The sequence below is a fragment of the Eucyclogobius newberryi genome, unplaced genomic scaffold (genome assembly GCF_026437365.1).
Source record: "Eucyclogobius newberryi isolate DKJ021-1_F unplaced genomic scaffold, fEucNew1.0.hap1 SCAF_59, whole genome shotgun sequence".
NCBI classification, from domain to species: Eukaryota; Metazoa; Chordata; class Actinopteri; order Gobiiformes; family Gobiidae; genus Eucyclogobius; species Eucyclogobius newberryi.
The window spans coordinates 548,177-564,171 of record NW_027316267.1 but is presented as its reverse complement, the minus strand read 5'-3'; the positions used below and the strand labels follow the sequence as shown (position 1 = coordinate 564,171).

Below are 15,995 nucleotides of genomic sequence, written 5' to 3'. Positions count from 1 at the left end.
ACTTGTGCTTCTTCATGCTCATAAGTGCTCCTCTTTGGGGTTTTCTTGTCAGCAACTTGTTCACGAATAGGAACTGTACGGCCAATATCAGGACTCCTGTGCCAAATGTAAGTCAAAAGTAGAGCTCAACCACAGCCATGATCTGTCTGCATTTTATAGAAAGTGCTTCATAGTTGGGGTGTTGTTCTGGCTTCACTATTTAGCATTGCACAATAGAATATATCAGCTTGTTTTCTCAGTAATATCACTCTGTCTCTAGACACTGACTCTTGGGCAGTGATGCTGGCTTTAAAATCGAAATACAAGAATTGTTTCTTTTTCAGTAATAAACTAAACTGAACTTTTACTTTGATCAATGTCCATGATATTGTATGGCTCTTGGCTCCATAAACACTGTTGTTGATGGCTTGCATGTAAATTGACACTCGTTGAAAAAAGAGGGTGGGACCATGGCACACATTGGTTTGCAGTTTACAGTCAACTCAAGACAGTTCTAGGTTCCACCGAGATTTGAACTCGGATCACTGGATTCAAAGCCCAGAGTGCTAACCATTACACCATGGAACCATACAATGCAATACCGCCATGTAGGGTTGAATTTGATGAGGGTTGGTGATCAATCTGATATGATATATCACATGCAGTGTTTTTGATGTAGGGGAACCACGGGAAGTTCTTTTCGCATTAGGCAAGTCCAAATTCTGTCTACATGCCGGCATGAGTCATTAAAATTGTATGGTCTAGTATTGTGTTTAATATCTTACAATAATTACATAGTAATACAACCGCCTGAACAGGGACTTGAACCCTGGACCCTCAGATTAAAAGTCTGATGCTCTACCGACTGAGCTATCCAGGCTCTGAGTGAGACAGAGCCAAATGGAGCCTGGATCATTTCATAGCTGTGCATAACCTTTTTTGGGAACAGTGTTCTTTTAGCAGCAAATAAACTGGATCCAGAGTCTGACTCCCATGAGGCCTTGCATCTTTACAATGTCAATGACAATGTAATCCTTCAATGGGTACCAAAGACAGTTGCAAAAATGATTTGGAAGTTTCACAATGATTCAACTTGTTTGGCTGATCACTGGCTATGTATTTGATGTCTCTTGTTGGTCTGCATCGATAACTTTGTTGACGGCTTGTATGTAAATTGACTACACATTGAAGGCCCATTTTCAGAATGGCCATTACCACAGTCGCTGAAACCCTGAAAAGAAGGTGGGGCTATGGCATACGGTACTTATACTGGTCACATACCTTAGCCAGCACAACTCACCAGAGACGGCCAAGAAGACATCGGAAGAAGATCTGGAGTACAGCAGCCACTTTGATAGGAATATCTGGATTCAGTGGAGTTCAACAGGAGCATTGACTTGTTTTTTTCAGTAAGTTCTACTTGTTGTGACCACCATTTAAGACATTGTGAAGCAAACACATTAAGACGACCTCAACTTGAGCCACTGTTGGCTTCTGCAATCATAAGTGCTTCTCTTTGGGGTTGTCTTGGTTGTGACTTTGGCCTCAATAACTGCAAGTATCTCAAGTTTTGAAAAATACCATGAAGTTTTCACTCTACCTGGTCATTCACATTACCCTGGCACAAGCACTGACTTGACTTTTGAATGCAGTAAGTGCTACTTGTTGGGGTAGTGTTGATGTCTTTGTCTGCATGCACTTTGAAATTACGTTCTGGAAAAGTTTGTTTAAACACCAGTTTCAGAGAGTCATTCTTATTTCCCTAACATGAGCATTGACTTGTCAATGAAATTCAGTAAGTGCTTTTTGTTGGGGGGCAGTTCCATATGACAAAAGCCTCCATTGGTAATGCAAAAGAAAAAGTCCTTGCTCCAAGATTACTTCAAATGGAACCACTTGTGCTTCTTCATGCTCATAAGTGCTCCTCTTTGGGGTTTTCTTGTCAGCAACTTGTTCACGAATAGGAACTGTACGGCCAATATCAGGACTCCTGTGCCAAATGTAAGTCAAAAGTAGAGCTCAACCACAGCCATGATCTGTCTGCATTTTATAGAAAGTGCTTCATAGTTGGGGTGTTGTTCTGGCTTCACTATTTAGCATTGCACAATAGAATATATCAGCTTGTTTTCTCAGTAATATCACTCTGTCTCTAGACACTGACTCTTGGGCAGTGATGCTGGCTTTAAAATCGAAATACAAGAATTGTTTCTTTTTCAGTAATAAACTAAACTGAACTTTTACTTTGATCAATGTCCATGATATTGTATGGCTCTTGGCTCCATAAACACTGTTGTTGATGGCTTGCATGTAAATTGACACTCGTTGAAAAAAGAGGGTGGGACCATGGCACACATTGGTTTGCAGTTTACAGTCAACTCAAGACAGTTCTAGGTTCCACCGAGATTTGAACGCGGATCACTGGATTCAAAGCCCAGAGTGCTAACCATTACACCATGGAACCATACAATGCAATACCGCCATGTAGGGTTGAATTTGATGAGGGTTGGTGATCAATCTGATATGATATATCACATGCAGTGTTTTTGATGTAGGGGAACCACGGGAAGTTCTTTTCGCATTAGGCAAGTCCAAATTCTGTCTACATGCCGGCATGAGTCATTAAAATTGTATGGTCTAGTATTGTGTTTAATATCTTACAATAATTACATAGTAATACAACCGCCTGAACAGGGACTTGAACCCTGGACCCTCAGATTAAAAGTCTGATGCTCTACCGACTGAGCTATCCAGGCTCTGAGTGAGACAGAGCCAAATGGAGCCTGGATCATTTCATAGCTGTGCATAACCTTTTTTGGGAACAGTGTTCTTTTAGCAGCAAATAAACTGGATCCAGAGTCTGACTCCCATGAGGCCTTGCATCTTTACAATGTCAATGACAATGTAATCCTTCAATGGGTACCAAAGACAGTTGCAAAAATGATTTGGAAGTTTCACAATGATTCAACTTGTTTGGCTGATCACTGGCTATGTATTTGATGTCTCTTGTTGGTCTGCATCGATAACTTTGTTGACGGCTTGTATGTAAATTGACTACACATTGAAGGCCCATTTTCAGAATGGCCATTACCACAGTCGTTGAAACCCTGAAAAGAAGGTGGGGCTATGGCATACGGTACTTATACTGGTCACATACCTTAGCCAGCACAACTCACCAGAGACGGCCAAGAAGACATCGGAAGAAGATCTGGAGTACAGCAGCCACTTTGATAGGAATATCTGGATTCAGTGGAGTTCAACAGGAGCATTGACTTGTTTTTTTCAGTAAGTTCTACTTGTTGTGACCACCATTTAAGACATTGTGAAGCAAACACATTAAGACGACCTCAACTTGAGCCACTGTTGGCTTCTGCAATCATAAGTGCTTCTCTTTGGGGTTGTCTTGGTTGTGACTTTGGCCTCAATAACTGCAAGTATCTCAAGTTTTGAAAAATACCATGAAGTTTTCACTCTACCTGGTCATTCACATTACCCTGGCACAAGCACTGACTTGACTTTTGAATGCAGTAAGTGCTACTTGTTTGGGTAGTGTTGATGTCTTTGTCTGCATGCACTTTGAAATTACGTTCTGGAAAAGTTTGTTTAAACACCAGTTTCAGAGAGTCATTCTTATTTCCCTAACATGAGCATTGACTTGTCAATGAAATTCAGTAAGTGCTTTTTGTTGGGGGGCAGTTCCATATGACAAAAGCCTCCATTGGTAATGCAAAAGAAAAAGTCCTTGCTCCAAGATTACTTCAAATGGAACCACTTGTGCTTCTTCATGCTCATAAGTGCTCCTCTTTGGGGTTTTCTTGTCAGCAACTTGTTCACGAATAGGAACTGTACGGCCAATATCAGGACTCCTGTGCCAAATGTAAGTCAAAAGTAGAGCTCAACCACAGCCATGATCTGTCTGCATTTTATAGAAAGTGCTTCATAGTTGGGGTGTTGTTCTGGCTTCGCTATTTAGCATTGCACAATAGAATATATCAGCTTGTTTTCTCAGTAATATCACTCTGTCTCTAGACACTGACTCTTGGGCAGTGATGCTGGCTTTAAAATCGAAATACAAGAATTGTTTCTTTTTCAGTAATAAACTAAACTGAACTTTTACTTTGATCAATGTCCATGATATTGTATGGCTCTTGGCTCCATAAACACTGTTGTTGATGGCTTGCATGTAAATTGACACTCGTTGAAAAAAGAGGGTGGGACCATGGCACACATTGGTTTGCAGTTTACAGTCAACTCAAGACAGTTCTAGGTTCCACCGAGATTTGAACTCGGATCACTGGATTCAAAGCCCAGAGTGCTAACCATTACACCATGGAACCATACAATGCAATACCGCCATGTAGGGTTGAATTTGATGAGGGTTGGTGATCAATCTGATATGATATATATCACATGCAGTGTTTTTGATGTAGGGGAACCACGGGAAGTTCTTTTCGCATTAGGCAAGTCCAAATTCTGTCTACATGCCGGCATGAGTCATTAAAATTGTATGGTCTAGTATTGTGTTTAATATCTTACAATAATTACATAGTAATACAACCGCCTGAACAGGGACTTGAACCCTGGACCCTCAGATTAAAAGTCTGATGCTCTACCGACTGAGCTATCCAGGCTCTGAGTGAGACAGAGCCAAATGGAGCCTGGATCATTTCATAGCTGTGCATAACCTTTTTTGGGAACAGTGTTCTTTTAGCAGCAAATAAACTGGATCCAGAGTCTGACTCCCATGAGGCCTTGCATCTTTACAATGTCAATGACAATGTAATCCTTCAATGGGTACCAAAGACAGTTGCAAAAATGATTTGGAAGTTTCACAATGATTCAACTTGTTTGGCTGATCACTGGCTATGTATTTGATGTCTCTTGTTGGTCTGCATCGATAACTTTGTTGACGGCTTGTATGTAAATTGACTACACATTGAAGGCCCATTTTCAGAATGGCCATTACCACAGTCGTTGAAACCCTGAAAAGAAGGTGGGGCTATGGCATACGGTACTTATACTGGTCACATACCTTAGCCAGCACAACTCACCAGAGACGGCCAAGAAGACATCGGAAGAAGATCTGGAGTACAGCAGCCACTTTGATAGGAATATCTGGATTCAGTGGAGTTCAACAGGAGCATTGACTTGTTTTTTTCAGTAAGTTCTACTTGTTGTGACCACCATTTAAGACATTGTGAAGCAAACACATTAAGACGACCTCAACTTGAGCCACTGTTGGCTTCTGCAATCATAAGTGCTTCTCTTTGGGGTTGTCTTGGTTGTGACTTTGGCCTCAATAACTGCAAGTATCTCAAGTTTTGAAAAATACCATGAAGTTTTCACTCTACCTGGTCATTCACATTACCCTGGCACAAGCACTGACTTGACTTTTGAATGCAGTAAGTGCTACTTGTTGGGGTAGTGTTGATGTCTTTGTCTGCATGCACTTTGAAATTACGTTCTGGAAAAGTTTGTTTAAACACCAGTTTCAGAGAGTCATTCTTATTTCCCTAACATGAGCATTGACTTGTCAATGAAATTCAGTAAGTGCTTTTTGTTGGGGGGCAGTTCCATATGACAAAAGCCTCCATTGGTAATGCAAAAGAAAAAGTCCTTGCTCCAAGATTACTTCAAATGGAACCACTTGTGCTTCTTCATGCTCATAAGTGCTCCTCTTTGGGGTTTTCTTGTCAGCAACTTGTTCACGAATAGGAACTGTACGGCCAATATCAGGACTCCTGTGCCAAATGTAAGTCAAAAGTAGAGCTCAACCACAGCCATGATCTGTCTGCATTTTATAGAAAGTGCTTCATAGTTGGGGTGTTGTTCTGGCTTCACTATTTAGCATTGCACAATAGAATATATCAGCTTGTTTTCTCAGTAATATCACTCTGTCTCTAGACACTGACTCTTGGGCAGTGATGCTGGCTTTAAAATCGAAATACAAGAATTGTTTCTTTTTCAGTAATAAACTAAACTGAACTTTTACTTTGATCAATGTCCATGATATTGTATGGCTCTTGGCTCCATAAACACTGTTGTTGATGGCTTGCATGTAAATTGACACTCGTTGAAAAAAGAGGGTGGGACCATGGCACACATTGGTTTGCAGTTTACAGTCAACTCAAGACAGTTCTAGGTTCCACCGAGATTTGAACGCGGATCACTGGATTCAAAGCCCAGAGTGCTAACCATTACACCATGGAACCATACAATGCAATACCGCCATGTAGGGTTGAATTTGATGAGGGTTGGTGATCAATCTGATATGATATATCACATGCAGTGTTTTTGATGTAGGGGAACCACGGGAAGTTCTTTTCGCATTAGGCAAGTCCAAATTCTGTCTACATGCCGGCATGAGTCATTAAAATTGTATGGTCTAGTATTGTGTTTAATATCTTACAATAATTACATAGTAATACAACCGCCTGAACAGGGACTTGAACCCTGGACCCTCAGATTAAAAGTCTGATGCTCTACCGACTGAGCTATCCAGGCTCTGAGTGAGACAGAGCCAAATGGAGCCTGGATCATTTCATAGCTGTGCATAACCTTTTTTGGGAACAGTGTTCTTTTAGCAGCAAATAAACTGGATCCAGAGTCTGACTCCCATGAGGCCTTGCATCTTTACAATGTCAATGACAATGTAATCCTTCAATGGGTACCAAAGACAGTTGCAAAAATGATTTGGAAGTTTCACAATGATTCAACTTGTTTGGCTGATCACTGGCTATGTATTTGATGTCTCTTGTTGGTCTGCATCGATAACTTTGTTGACGGCTTGTATGTAAATTGACTACACATTGAAGGCCCATTTTCAGAATGGCCATTACCACAGTCGTTGAAACCCTGAAAAGAAGGTGGGGCTATGGCATACGGTACTTATACTGGTCACATACCTTAGCCAGCACAACTCACCAGAGACGGCCAAGAAGACATCGGAAGAAGATCTGGAGTACAGCAGCCACTTTGATAGGAATATCTGGATTCAGTGGAGTTCAACAGGAGCATTGACTTGTTTTTTTCAGTAAGTTCTACTTGTTGTGACCACCATTTAAGACATTGTGAAGCAAACACATTAAGACGACCTCAACTTGAGCCACTGTTGGCTTCTGCAATCATAAGTGCTTCTCTTTGGGGTTGTCTTGGTTGTGACTTTGGCCTCAATAACTGCAAGTATCTCAAGTTTTGAAAAATACCATGAAGTTTTCACTCTACCTGGTCATTCACATTACCCTGGCACAAGCACTGACTTGACTTTTGAATGCAGTAAGTGCTACTTGTTTGGGTAGTGTTGATGTCTTTGTCTGCATGCACTTTGAAATTACGTTCTGGAAAAGTTTGTTTAAACACCAGTTTCAGAGAGTCATTCTTATTTCCCTAACATGAGCATTGACTTGTCAATGAAATTCAGTAAGTGCTTTTTGTTGGGGGGCAGTTCCATATGACAAAAGCCTCCATTGGTAATGCAAAAGAAAAAGTCCTTGCTCCAAGATTACTTCAAATGGAACCACTTGTGCTTCTTCATGCTCATAAGTGCTCCTCTTTGGGGTTTTCTTGTCAGCAACTTGTTCACGAATAGGAACTGTACGGCCAATATCAGGACTCCTGTGCCAAATGTAAGTCAAAAGTAGAGCTCAACCACAGCCATGATCTGTCTGCATTTTATAGAAAGTGCTTCATAGTTGGGGTGTTGTTCTGGCTTCGCTATTTAGCATTGCACAATAGAATATATCAGCTTGTTTTCTCAGTAATATCACTCTGTCTCTAGACACTGACTCTTGGGCAGTGATGCTGGCTTTAAAATCGAAATACAAGAATTGTTTCTTTTTCAGTAATAAACTAAACTGAACTTTTACTTTGATCAATGTCCATGATATTGTATGGCTCTTGGCTCCATAAACACTGTTGTTGATGGCTTGCATGTAAATTGACACTCGTTGAAAAAAGAGGGTGGGACCATGGCACACATTGGTTTGCAGTTTACAGTCAACTCAAGACAGTTCTAGGTTCCACCGAGATTTGAACTCGGATCACTGGATTCAAAGCCCAGAGTGCTAACCATTACACCATGGAACCATACAATGCAATACCGCCATGTAGGGTTGAATTTGATGAGGGTTGGTGATCAATCTGATATGATATATATCACATGCAGTGTTTTTGATGTAGGGGAACCACGGGAAGTTCTTTTCGCATTAGGCAAGTCCAAATTCTGTCTACATGCCGGCATGAGTCATTAAAATTGTATGGTCTAGTATTGTGTTTAATATCTTACAATAATTACATAGTAATACAACCGCCTGAACAGGGACTTGAACCCTGGACCCTCAGATTAAAAGTCTGATGCTCTACCGACTGAGCTATCCAGGCTCTGAGTGAGACAGAGCCAAATGGAGCCTGGATCATTTCATAGCTGTGCATAACCTTTTTTGGGAACAGTGTTCTTTTAGCAGCAAATAAACTGGATCCAGAGTCTGACTCCCATGAGGCCTTGCATCTTTACAATGTCAATGACAATGTAATCCTTCAATGGGTACCAAAGACAGTTGCAAAAATGATTTGGAAGTTTCACAATGATTCAACTTGTTTGGCTGATCACTGGCTATGTATTTGATGTCTCTTGTTGGTCTGCATCGATAACTTTGTTGACGGCTTGTATGTAAATTGACTACACATTGAAGGCCCATTTTCAGAATGGCCATTACCACAGTCGTTGAAACCCTGAAAAGAAGGTGGGGCTATGGCATACGGTACTTATACTGGTCACATACCTTAGCCAGCACAACTCACCAGAGACGGCCAAGAAGACATCGGAAGAAGATCTGGAGTACAGCAGCCACTTTGATAGGAATATCTGGATTCAGTGGAGTTCAACAGGAGCATTGACTTGTTTTTTTCAGTAAGTTCTACTTGTTGTGACCACCATTTAAGACATTGTGAAGCAAACACATTAAGACGACCTCAACTTGAGCCACTGTTGGCTTCTGCAATCATAAGTGCTTCTCTTTGGGGTTGTCTTGGTTGTGACTTTGGCCTCAATAACTGCAAGTATCTCAAGTTTTGAAAAATACCATGAAGTTTTCACTCTACCTGGTCATTCACATTACCCTGGCACAAGCACTGACTTGACTTTTGAATGCAGTAAGTGCTACTTGTTGGGGTAGTGTTGATGTCTTTGTCTGCATGCACTTTGAAATTACGTTCTGGAAAAGTTTGTTTAAACACCAGTTTCAGAGAGTCATTCTTATTTCCCTAACATGAGCATTGACTTGTCAATGAAATTCAGTAAGTGCTTTTTGTTGGGGGGCAGTTCCATATGACAAAAGCCTCCATTGGTAATGCAAAAGAAAAAGTCCTTGCTCCAAGATTACTTCAAATGGAACCACTTGTGCTTCTTCATGCTCATAAGTGCTCCTCTTTGGGGTTTTCTTGTCAGCAACTTGTTCACGAATAGGAACTGTACGGCCAATATCAGGACTCCTGTGCCAAATGTAAGTCAAAAGTAGAGCTCAACCACAGCCATGATCTGTCTGCATTTTATAGAAAGTGCTTCATAGTTGGGGTGTTGTTCTGGCTTCACTATTTAGCATTGCACAATAGAATATATCAGCTTGTTTTCTCAGTAATATCACTCTGTCTCTAGACACTGACTCTTGGGCAGTGATGCTGGCTTTAAAATCGAAATACAAGAATTGTTTCTTTTTCAGTAATAAACTAAACTGAACTTTTACTTTGATCAATGTCCATGATATTGTATGGCTCTTGGCTCCATAAACACTGTTGTTGATGGCTTGCATGTAAATTGACACTCGTTGAAAAAAGAAGGTGGGACCATGGCACACATTGGTTTGCAGTTTACAGTCAACTCAAGACAGTTCTAGGTTCCACCGAGATTTGAACTCGGATCACTGGATTCAAAGCCCAGAGTGCTAACCATTACACCATGGAACCATACAATGCAATACCGCCATGTAGGGTTGAATTTGATGAGGGTTGGTGATCAATCTGATATGATATATCACATGCAGTGTTTTTGATGTAGGGGAACCACGGGAAGTTCTTTTCGCATTAGGCAAGTCCAAATTCTGTCTACATGCCGGCATGAGTCATTAAAATTGTATGGTCTAGTATTGTGTTTAATATCTTACAATAATTACATAGTAATACAACCGCCTGAACAGGGACTTGAATCCTGGACCCTCAGATTAAAAGTCTGATGCTCTACCGACTGAGCTATCCAGGCTCTGAGTGAGACAGAGCCAAATGGAGCCTGGATCATTTCATAGCTGTGCATAACCTTTTTTGGGAACAGTGTTCTTTTAGCAGCAAATAAACTGGATCCAGAGTCTGACTCCCATGAGGCCTTGCATCTTTACAATGTCAATGACAATGTAATCCTTCAATGGGTACCAAAGACAGTTGCAAAAATGATTTGGAAGTTTCACAATGATTCAACTTGTTTGGCTGATCACTGGCTATGTATTTGATGTCTCTTGTTGGTCTGCATCGATAACTTTGTTGACGGCTTGTATGTAAATTGACTACACATTGAAGGCCCATTTTCAGAATGGCCATTACCACAGTCGTTGAAACCCTGAAAAGAAGGTGGGGCTATGGCATACGGTACTTATACTGGTCACATACCTTAGCCAGCACAACTCACCAGAGACGGCCAAGAAGACATCGGAAGAAGATCTGGAGTACAGCAGCCACTTTGATAGGAATATCTGGATTCAGTGGAGTTCAACAGGAGCATTGACTTGTTTTTTTCAGTAAGTTCTACTTGTTGTGACCACCATTTAAGACATTGTGAAGCAAACACATTAAGACGACCTCAACTTGAGCCACTGTTGGCTTCTGCAATCATAAGTGCTTCTCTTTGGGGTTGTCTTGGTTGTGACTTTGGCCTCAATAACTGCAAGTATCTCAAGTTTTGAAAAATACCATGAAGTTTTCACTCTACCTGGTCATTCACATTACCCTGGCACAAGCACTGACTTGACTTTTGAATGCAGTAAGTGCTACTTGTTGGGGTAGTGTTGATGTCTTTGTCTGCATGCACTTTGAAATTACGTTCTGGAAAAGTTTGTTTAAACACCAGTTTCAGAGAGTCATTCTTATTTCCCTAACATGAGCATTGACTTGTCAATGAAATTCAGTAAGTGCTTTTTGTTGGGGGGCAGTTCCATATGACAAAAGCCTCCATTGGTAATGCAAAAGAAAAAGTCCTTGCTCCAAGATTACTTCAAATGGAACCACTTGTGCTTCTTCATGCTCATAAGTGCTCCTCTTTGGGGTTTTCTTGTCAGCAACTTGTTCACGAATAGGAACTGTACGGCCAATATCAGGACTCCTGTGCCAAATGTAAGTCAAAAGTAGAGCTCAACCACAGCCATGATCTGTCTGCATTTTATAGAAAGTGCTTCATAGTTGGGGTGTTGTTCTGGCTTCACTATTTAGCATTGCACAATAGAATATATCAGCTTGTTTTCTCAGTAATATCACTCTGTCTCTAGACACTGACTCTTGGGCAGTGATGCTGGCTTTAAAATCGAAATACAAGAATTGTTTCTTTTTCAGTAATAAACTAAACTGAACTTTTACTTTGATCAATGTCCATGATATTGTATGGCTCTTGGCTCCATAAACACTGTTGTTGATGGCTTGCATGTAAATTGACACTCGTTGAAAAAAGAGGGTGGGACCATGGCACACATTGGTTTGCAGTTTACAGTCAACTCAAGACAGTTCTAGGTTCCACCGAGATTTGAACGCGGATCACTGGATTCAAAGCCCAGAGTGCTAACCATTACACCATGGAACCATACAATGCAATACCGCCATGTAGGGTTGAATTTGATGAGGGTTGGTGATCAATCTGATATGATATATCACATGCAGTGTTTTTGATGTAGGGGAACCACGGGAAGTTCTTTTCGCATTAGGCAAGTCCAAATTCTGTCTACATGCCGGCATGAGTCATTAAAATTGTATGGTCTAGTATTGTGTTTAATATCTTACAATAATTACATAGTAATACAACCGCCTGAACAGGGACTTGAACCCTGGACCCTCAGATTAAAAGTCTGATGCTCTACCGACTGAGCTATCCAGGCTCTGAGTGAGACAGAGCCAAATGGAGCCTGGATCATTTCATAGCTGTGCATAACCTTTTTTGGGAACAGTGTTCTTTTAGCAGCAAATAAACTGGATCCAGAGTCTGACTCCCATGAGGCCTTGCATCTTTACAATGTCAATGACAATGTAATCCTTCAATGGGTACCAAAGACAGTTGCAAAAATGATTTGGAAGTTTCACAATGATTCAACTTGTTTGGCTGATCACTGGCTATGTATTTGATGTCTCTTGTTGGTCTGCATCGATAACTTTGTTGACGGCTTGTATGTAAATTGACTACACATTGAAGGCCCATTTTCAGAATGGCCATTACCACAGTCGTTGAAACCCTGAAAAGAAGGTGGGGCTATGGCATACGGTACTTATACTGGTCACATACCTTAGCCAGCACAACTCACCAGAGACGGCCAAGAAGACATCGGAAGAAGATCTGGAGTACAGCAGCCACTTTGATAGGAATATCTGGATTCAGTGGAGTTCAACAGGAGCATTGACTTGTTTTTTTCAGTAAGTTCTACTTGTTGTGACCACCATTTAAGACATTGTGAAGCAAACACATTAAGACGACCTCAACTTGAGCCACTGTTGGCTTCTGCAATCATAAGTGCTTCTCTTTGGGGTTGTCTTGGTTGTGACTTTGGCCTCAATAACTGCAAGTATCTCAAGTTTTGAAAAATACCATGAAGTTTTCACTCTACCTGGTCATTCACATTACCCTGGCACAAGCACTGACTTGACTTTTGAATGCAGTAAGTGCTACTTGTTTGGGTAGTGTTGATGTCTTTGTCTGCATGCACTTTGAAATTACGTTCTGGAAAAGTTTGTTTAAACACCAGTTTCAGAGAGTCATTCTTATTTCCCTAACATGAGCATTGACTTGTCAATGAAATTCAGTAAGTGCTTTTTGTTGGGGGGCAGTTCCATATGACAAAAGCCTCCATTGGTAATGCAAAAGAAAAAGTCCTTGCTCCAAGATTACTTCAAATGGAACCACTTGTGCTTCTTCATGCTCATAAGTGCTCCTCTTTGGGGTTTTCTTGTCAGCAACTTGTTCACGAATAGGAACTGTACGGCCAATATCAGGACTCCTGTGCCAAATGTAAGTCAAAAGTAGAGCTCAACCACAGCCATGATCTGTCTGCATTTTATAGAAAGTGCTTCATAGTTGGGGTGTTGTTCTGGCTTCGCTATTTAGCATTGCACAATAGAATATATCAGCTTGTTTTCTCAGTAATATCACTCTGTCTCTAGACACTGACTCTTGGGCAGTGATGCTGGCTTTAAAATCGAAATACAAGAATTGTTTCTTTTTCAGTAATAAACTAAACTGAACTTTTACTTTGATCAATGTCCATGATATTGTATGGCTCTTGGCTCCATAAACACTGTTGTTGATGGCTTGCATGTAAATTGACACTCGTTGAAAAAAGAGGGTGGGACCATGGCACACATTGGTTTGCAGTTTACAGTCAACTCAAGACAGTTCTAGGTTCCACCGAGATTTGAACTCGGATCACTGGATTCAAAGCCCAGAGTGCTAACCATTACACCATGGAACCATACAATGCAATACCGCCATGTAGGGTTGAATTTGATGAGGGTTGGTGATCAATCTGATATGATATATATCACATGCAGTGTTTTTGATGTAGGGGAACCACGGGAAGTTCTTTTCGCATTAGGCAAGTCCAAATTCTGTCTACATGCCGGCATGAGTCATTAAAATTGTATGGTCTAGTATTGTGTTTAATATCTTACAATAATTACATAGTAATACAACCGCCTGAACAGGGACTTGAACCCTGGACCCTCAGATTAAAAGTCTGATGCTCTACCGACTGAGCTATCCAGGCTCTGAGTGAGACAGAGCCAAATGGAGCCTGGATCATTTCATAGCTGTGCATAACCTTTTTTGGGAACAGTGTTCTTTTAGCAGCAAATAAACTGGATCCAGAGTCTGACTCCCATGAGGCCTTGCATCTTTACAATGTCAATGACAATGTAATCCTTCAATGGGTACCAAAGACAGTTGCAAAAATGATTTGGAAGTTTCACAATGATTCAACTTGTTTGGCTGATCACTGGCTATGTATTTGATGTCTCTTGTTGGTCTGCATCGATAACTTTGTTGACGGCTTGTATGTAAATTGACTACACATTGAAGGCCCATTTTCAGAATGGCCATTACCACAGTCGTTGAAACCCTGAAAAGAAGGTGGGGCTATGGCATACGGTACTTATACTGGTCACATACCTTAGCCAGCACAACTCACCAGAGACGGCCAAGAAGACATCGGAAGAAGATCTGGAGTACAGCAGCCACTTTGATAGGAATATCTGGATTCAGTGGAGTTCAACAGGAGCATTGACTTGTTTTTTTCAGTAAGTTCTACTTGTTGTGACCACCATTTAAGACATTGTGAAGCAAACACATTAAGACGACCTCAACTTGAGCCACTGTTGGCTTCTGCAATCATAAGTGCTTCTCTTTGGGGTTGTCTTGGTTGTGACTTTGGCCTCAATAACTGCAAGTATCTCAAGTTTTGAAAAATACCATGAAGTTTTCACTCTACCTGGTCATTCACATTACCCTGGCACAAGCACTGACTTGACTTTTGAATGCAGTAAGTGCTACTTGTTGGGGTAGTGTTGATGTCTTTGTCTGCATGCACTTTGAAATTACGTTCTGGAAAAGTTTGTTTAAACACCAGTTTCAGAGAGTCATTCTTATTTCCCTAACATGAGCATTGACTTGTCAATGAAATTCAGTAAGTGCTTTTTGTTGGGGGGCAGTTCCATATGACAAAAGCCTCCATTGGTAATGCAAAAGAAAAAGTCCTTGCTCCAAGATTACTTCAAATGGAACCACTTGTGCTTCTTCATGCTCATAAGTGCTCCTCTTTGGGGTTTTCTTGTCAGCAACTTGTTCACGAATAGGAACTGTACGGCCAATATCAGGACTCCTGTGCCAAATGTAAGTCAAAAGTAGAGCTCAACCACAGCCATGATCTGTCTGCATTTTATAGAAAGTGCTTCATAGTTGGGGTGTTGTTCTGGCTTCACTATTTAGCATTGCACAATAGAATATATCAGCTTGTTTTCTCAGTAATATCACTCTGTCTCTAGACACTGACTCTTGGGCAGTGATGCTGGCTTTAAAATCGAAATACAAGAATTGTTTCTTTTTCAGTAATAAACTAAACTGAACTTTTACTTTGATCAATGTCCATGATATTGTATGGCTCTTGGCTCCATAAACACTGTTGTTGATGGCTTGCATGTAAATTGACACTCGTTGAAAAAAGAAGGTGGGACCATGGCACACATTGGTTTGCAGTTTACAGTCAACTCAAGACAGTTCTAGGTTCCACCGAGATTTGAACTCGGATCACTGGATTCAAAGCCCAGAGTGCTAACCATTACACCATGGAACCATACAATGCAATACCGCCATGTAGGGTTGAATTTGATGAGGGTTGGTGATCAATCTGATATGATATATCACATGCAGTGTTTTTGATGTAGGGGAACCACGGGAAGTTCTTTTCGCATTAGGCAAGTCCAAATTCTGTCTACATGCCGGCATGAGTCATTAAAATTGTATGGTCTAGTATTGTGTTTAATATCTTACAATAATTACATAGTAATACAACCGCCTGAACAGGGACTTGAACCCTGGACCCTCAGATTAAAAGTCTGATGCTCTACCGACTGAGCTATCCAGGCTCTGAGTGAGACAGAGCCAAATGGAGCCTGGATCATTTCATAGCTGTGCATAACCTTTTTTGGGAACAGTGTTCTTTTAGCAGCAAATAAACTGGATCCAGAGTCTGACTCCCATGAGGCCTTGCATCTTTACAATGTCAATGACA

At 41.0% G+C, this 15,995-nt stretch overlaps 17 non-coding genes across 17 annotated transcripts; all 17 read right to left on the bottom strand.

Moving 5' to 3' along the window:
- Positions 1–495: 495 nt before the first annotated feature.
- On the bottom strand, positions 496–567 carry trnaq-uug (transfer RNA glutamine (anticodon UUG)). The gene has a single exon. It is a non-coding gene; the product is annotated as a tRNA-Gln (tRNA).
- A 219-nt stretch (positions 568–786) lies between these two features.
- Positions 787–859, bottom strand: trnak-uuu (transfer RNA lysine (anticodon UUU)). Its single transcript has one exon. It is a non-coding gene; the product is annotated as a tRNA-Lys (tRNA).
- A 1,509-nt stretch (positions 860–2,368) lies between these two features.
- On the bottom strand, positions 2,369–2,440 carry trnaq-uug (transfer RNA glutamine (anticodon UUG)). The gene has a single exon. It is a non-coding gene; the product is annotated as a tRNA-Gln (tRNA).
- A 219-nt stretch (positions 2,441–2,659) lies between these two features.
- Positions 2,660–2,732, bottom strand: trnak-uuu (transfer RNA lysine (anticodon UUU)). Its single transcript has one exon. It is a non-coding gene; the product is annotated as a tRNA-Lys (tRNA).
- A 1,509-nt stretch (positions 2,733–4,241) lies between these two features.
- On the bottom strand, positions 4,242–4,313 carry trnaq-uug (transfer RNA glutamine (anticodon UUG)). Its single transcript has one exon. It is a non-coding gene; the product is annotated as a tRNA-Gln (tRNA).
- Positions 4,314–4,534: 221 nt separating this feature from the next.
- On the bottom strand, positions 4,535–4,607 carry trnak-uuu (transfer RNA lysine (anticodon UUU)). The gene has a single exon. It is a non-coding gene; the product is annotated as a tRNA-Lys (tRNA).
- Positions 4,608–6,116: 1,509 nt separating this feature from the next.
- On the bottom strand, positions 6,117–6,188 carry trnaq-uug (transfer RNA glutamine (anticodon UUG)). The gene has a single exon. It is a non-coding gene; the product is annotated as a tRNA-Gln (tRNA).
- Positions 6,189–6,407: 219 nt separating this feature from the next.
- Positions 6,408–6,480, bottom strand: trnak-uuu (transfer RNA lysine (anticodon UUU)). Its single transcript has one exon. It is a non-coding gene; the product is annotated as a tRNA-Lys (tRNA).
- A 1,509-nt stretch (positions 6,481–7,989) lies between these two features.
- Positions 7,990–8,061, bottom strand: trnaq-uug (transfer RNA glutamine (anticodon UUG)). The gene has a single exon. It is a non-coding gene; the product is annotated as a tRNA-Gln (tRNA).
- Positions 8,062–8,282: 221 nt separating this feature from the next.
- On the bottom strand, positions 8,283–8,355 carry trnak-uuu (transfer RNA lysine (anticodon UUU)). Its single transcript has one exon. It is a non-coding gene; the product is annotated as a tRNA-Lys (tRNA).
- A 1,509-nt stretch (positions 8,356–9,864) lies between these two features.
- Positions 9,865–9,936, bottom strand: trnaq-uug (transfer RNA glutamine (anticodon UUG)). The gene has a single exon. It is a non-coding gene; the product is annotated as a tRNA-Gln (tRNA).
- Positions 9,937–11,737: 1,801 nt separating this feature from the next.
- On the bottom strand, positions 11,738–11,809 carry trnaq-uug (transfer RNA glutamine (anticodon UUG)). The gene has a single exon. It is a non-coding gene; the product is annotated as a tRNA-Gln (tRNA).
- A 219-nt stretch (positions 11,810–12,028) lies between these two features.
- On the bottom strand, positions 12,029–12,101 carry trnak-uuu (transfer RNA lysine (anticodon UUU)). Its single transcript has one exon. It is a non-coding gene; the product is annotated as a tRNA-Lys (tRNA).
- A 1,509-nt stretch (positions 12,102–13,610) lies between these two features.
- trnaq-uug (transfer RNA glutamine (anticodon UUG)) lies at positions 13,611–13,682 on the bottom strand. Its single transcript has one exon. It is a non-coding gene; the product is annotated as a tRNA-Gln (tRNA).
- Positions 13,683–13,903: 221 nt separating this feature from the next.
- trnak-uuu (transfer RNA lysine (anticodon UUU)) lies at positions 13,904–13,976 on the bottom strand. The gene has a single exon. It is a non-coding gene; the product is annotated as a tRNA-Lys (tRNA).
- A 1,509-nt stretch (positions 13,977–15,485) lies between these two features.
- trnaq-uug (transfer RNA glutamine (anticodon UUG)) lies at positions 15,486–15,557 on the bottom strand. The gene has a single exon. It is a non-coding gene; the product is annotated as a tRNA-Gln (tRNA).
- Positions 15,558–15,776: 219 nt separating this feature from the next.
- trnak-uuu (transfer RNA lysine (anticodon UUU)) lies at positions 15,777–15,849 on the bottom strand. Its single transcript has one exon. It is a non-coding gene; the product is annotated as a tRNA-Lys (tRNA).
- Between the last annotated feature and the right edge of the window lie 146 nt (positions 15,850–15,995).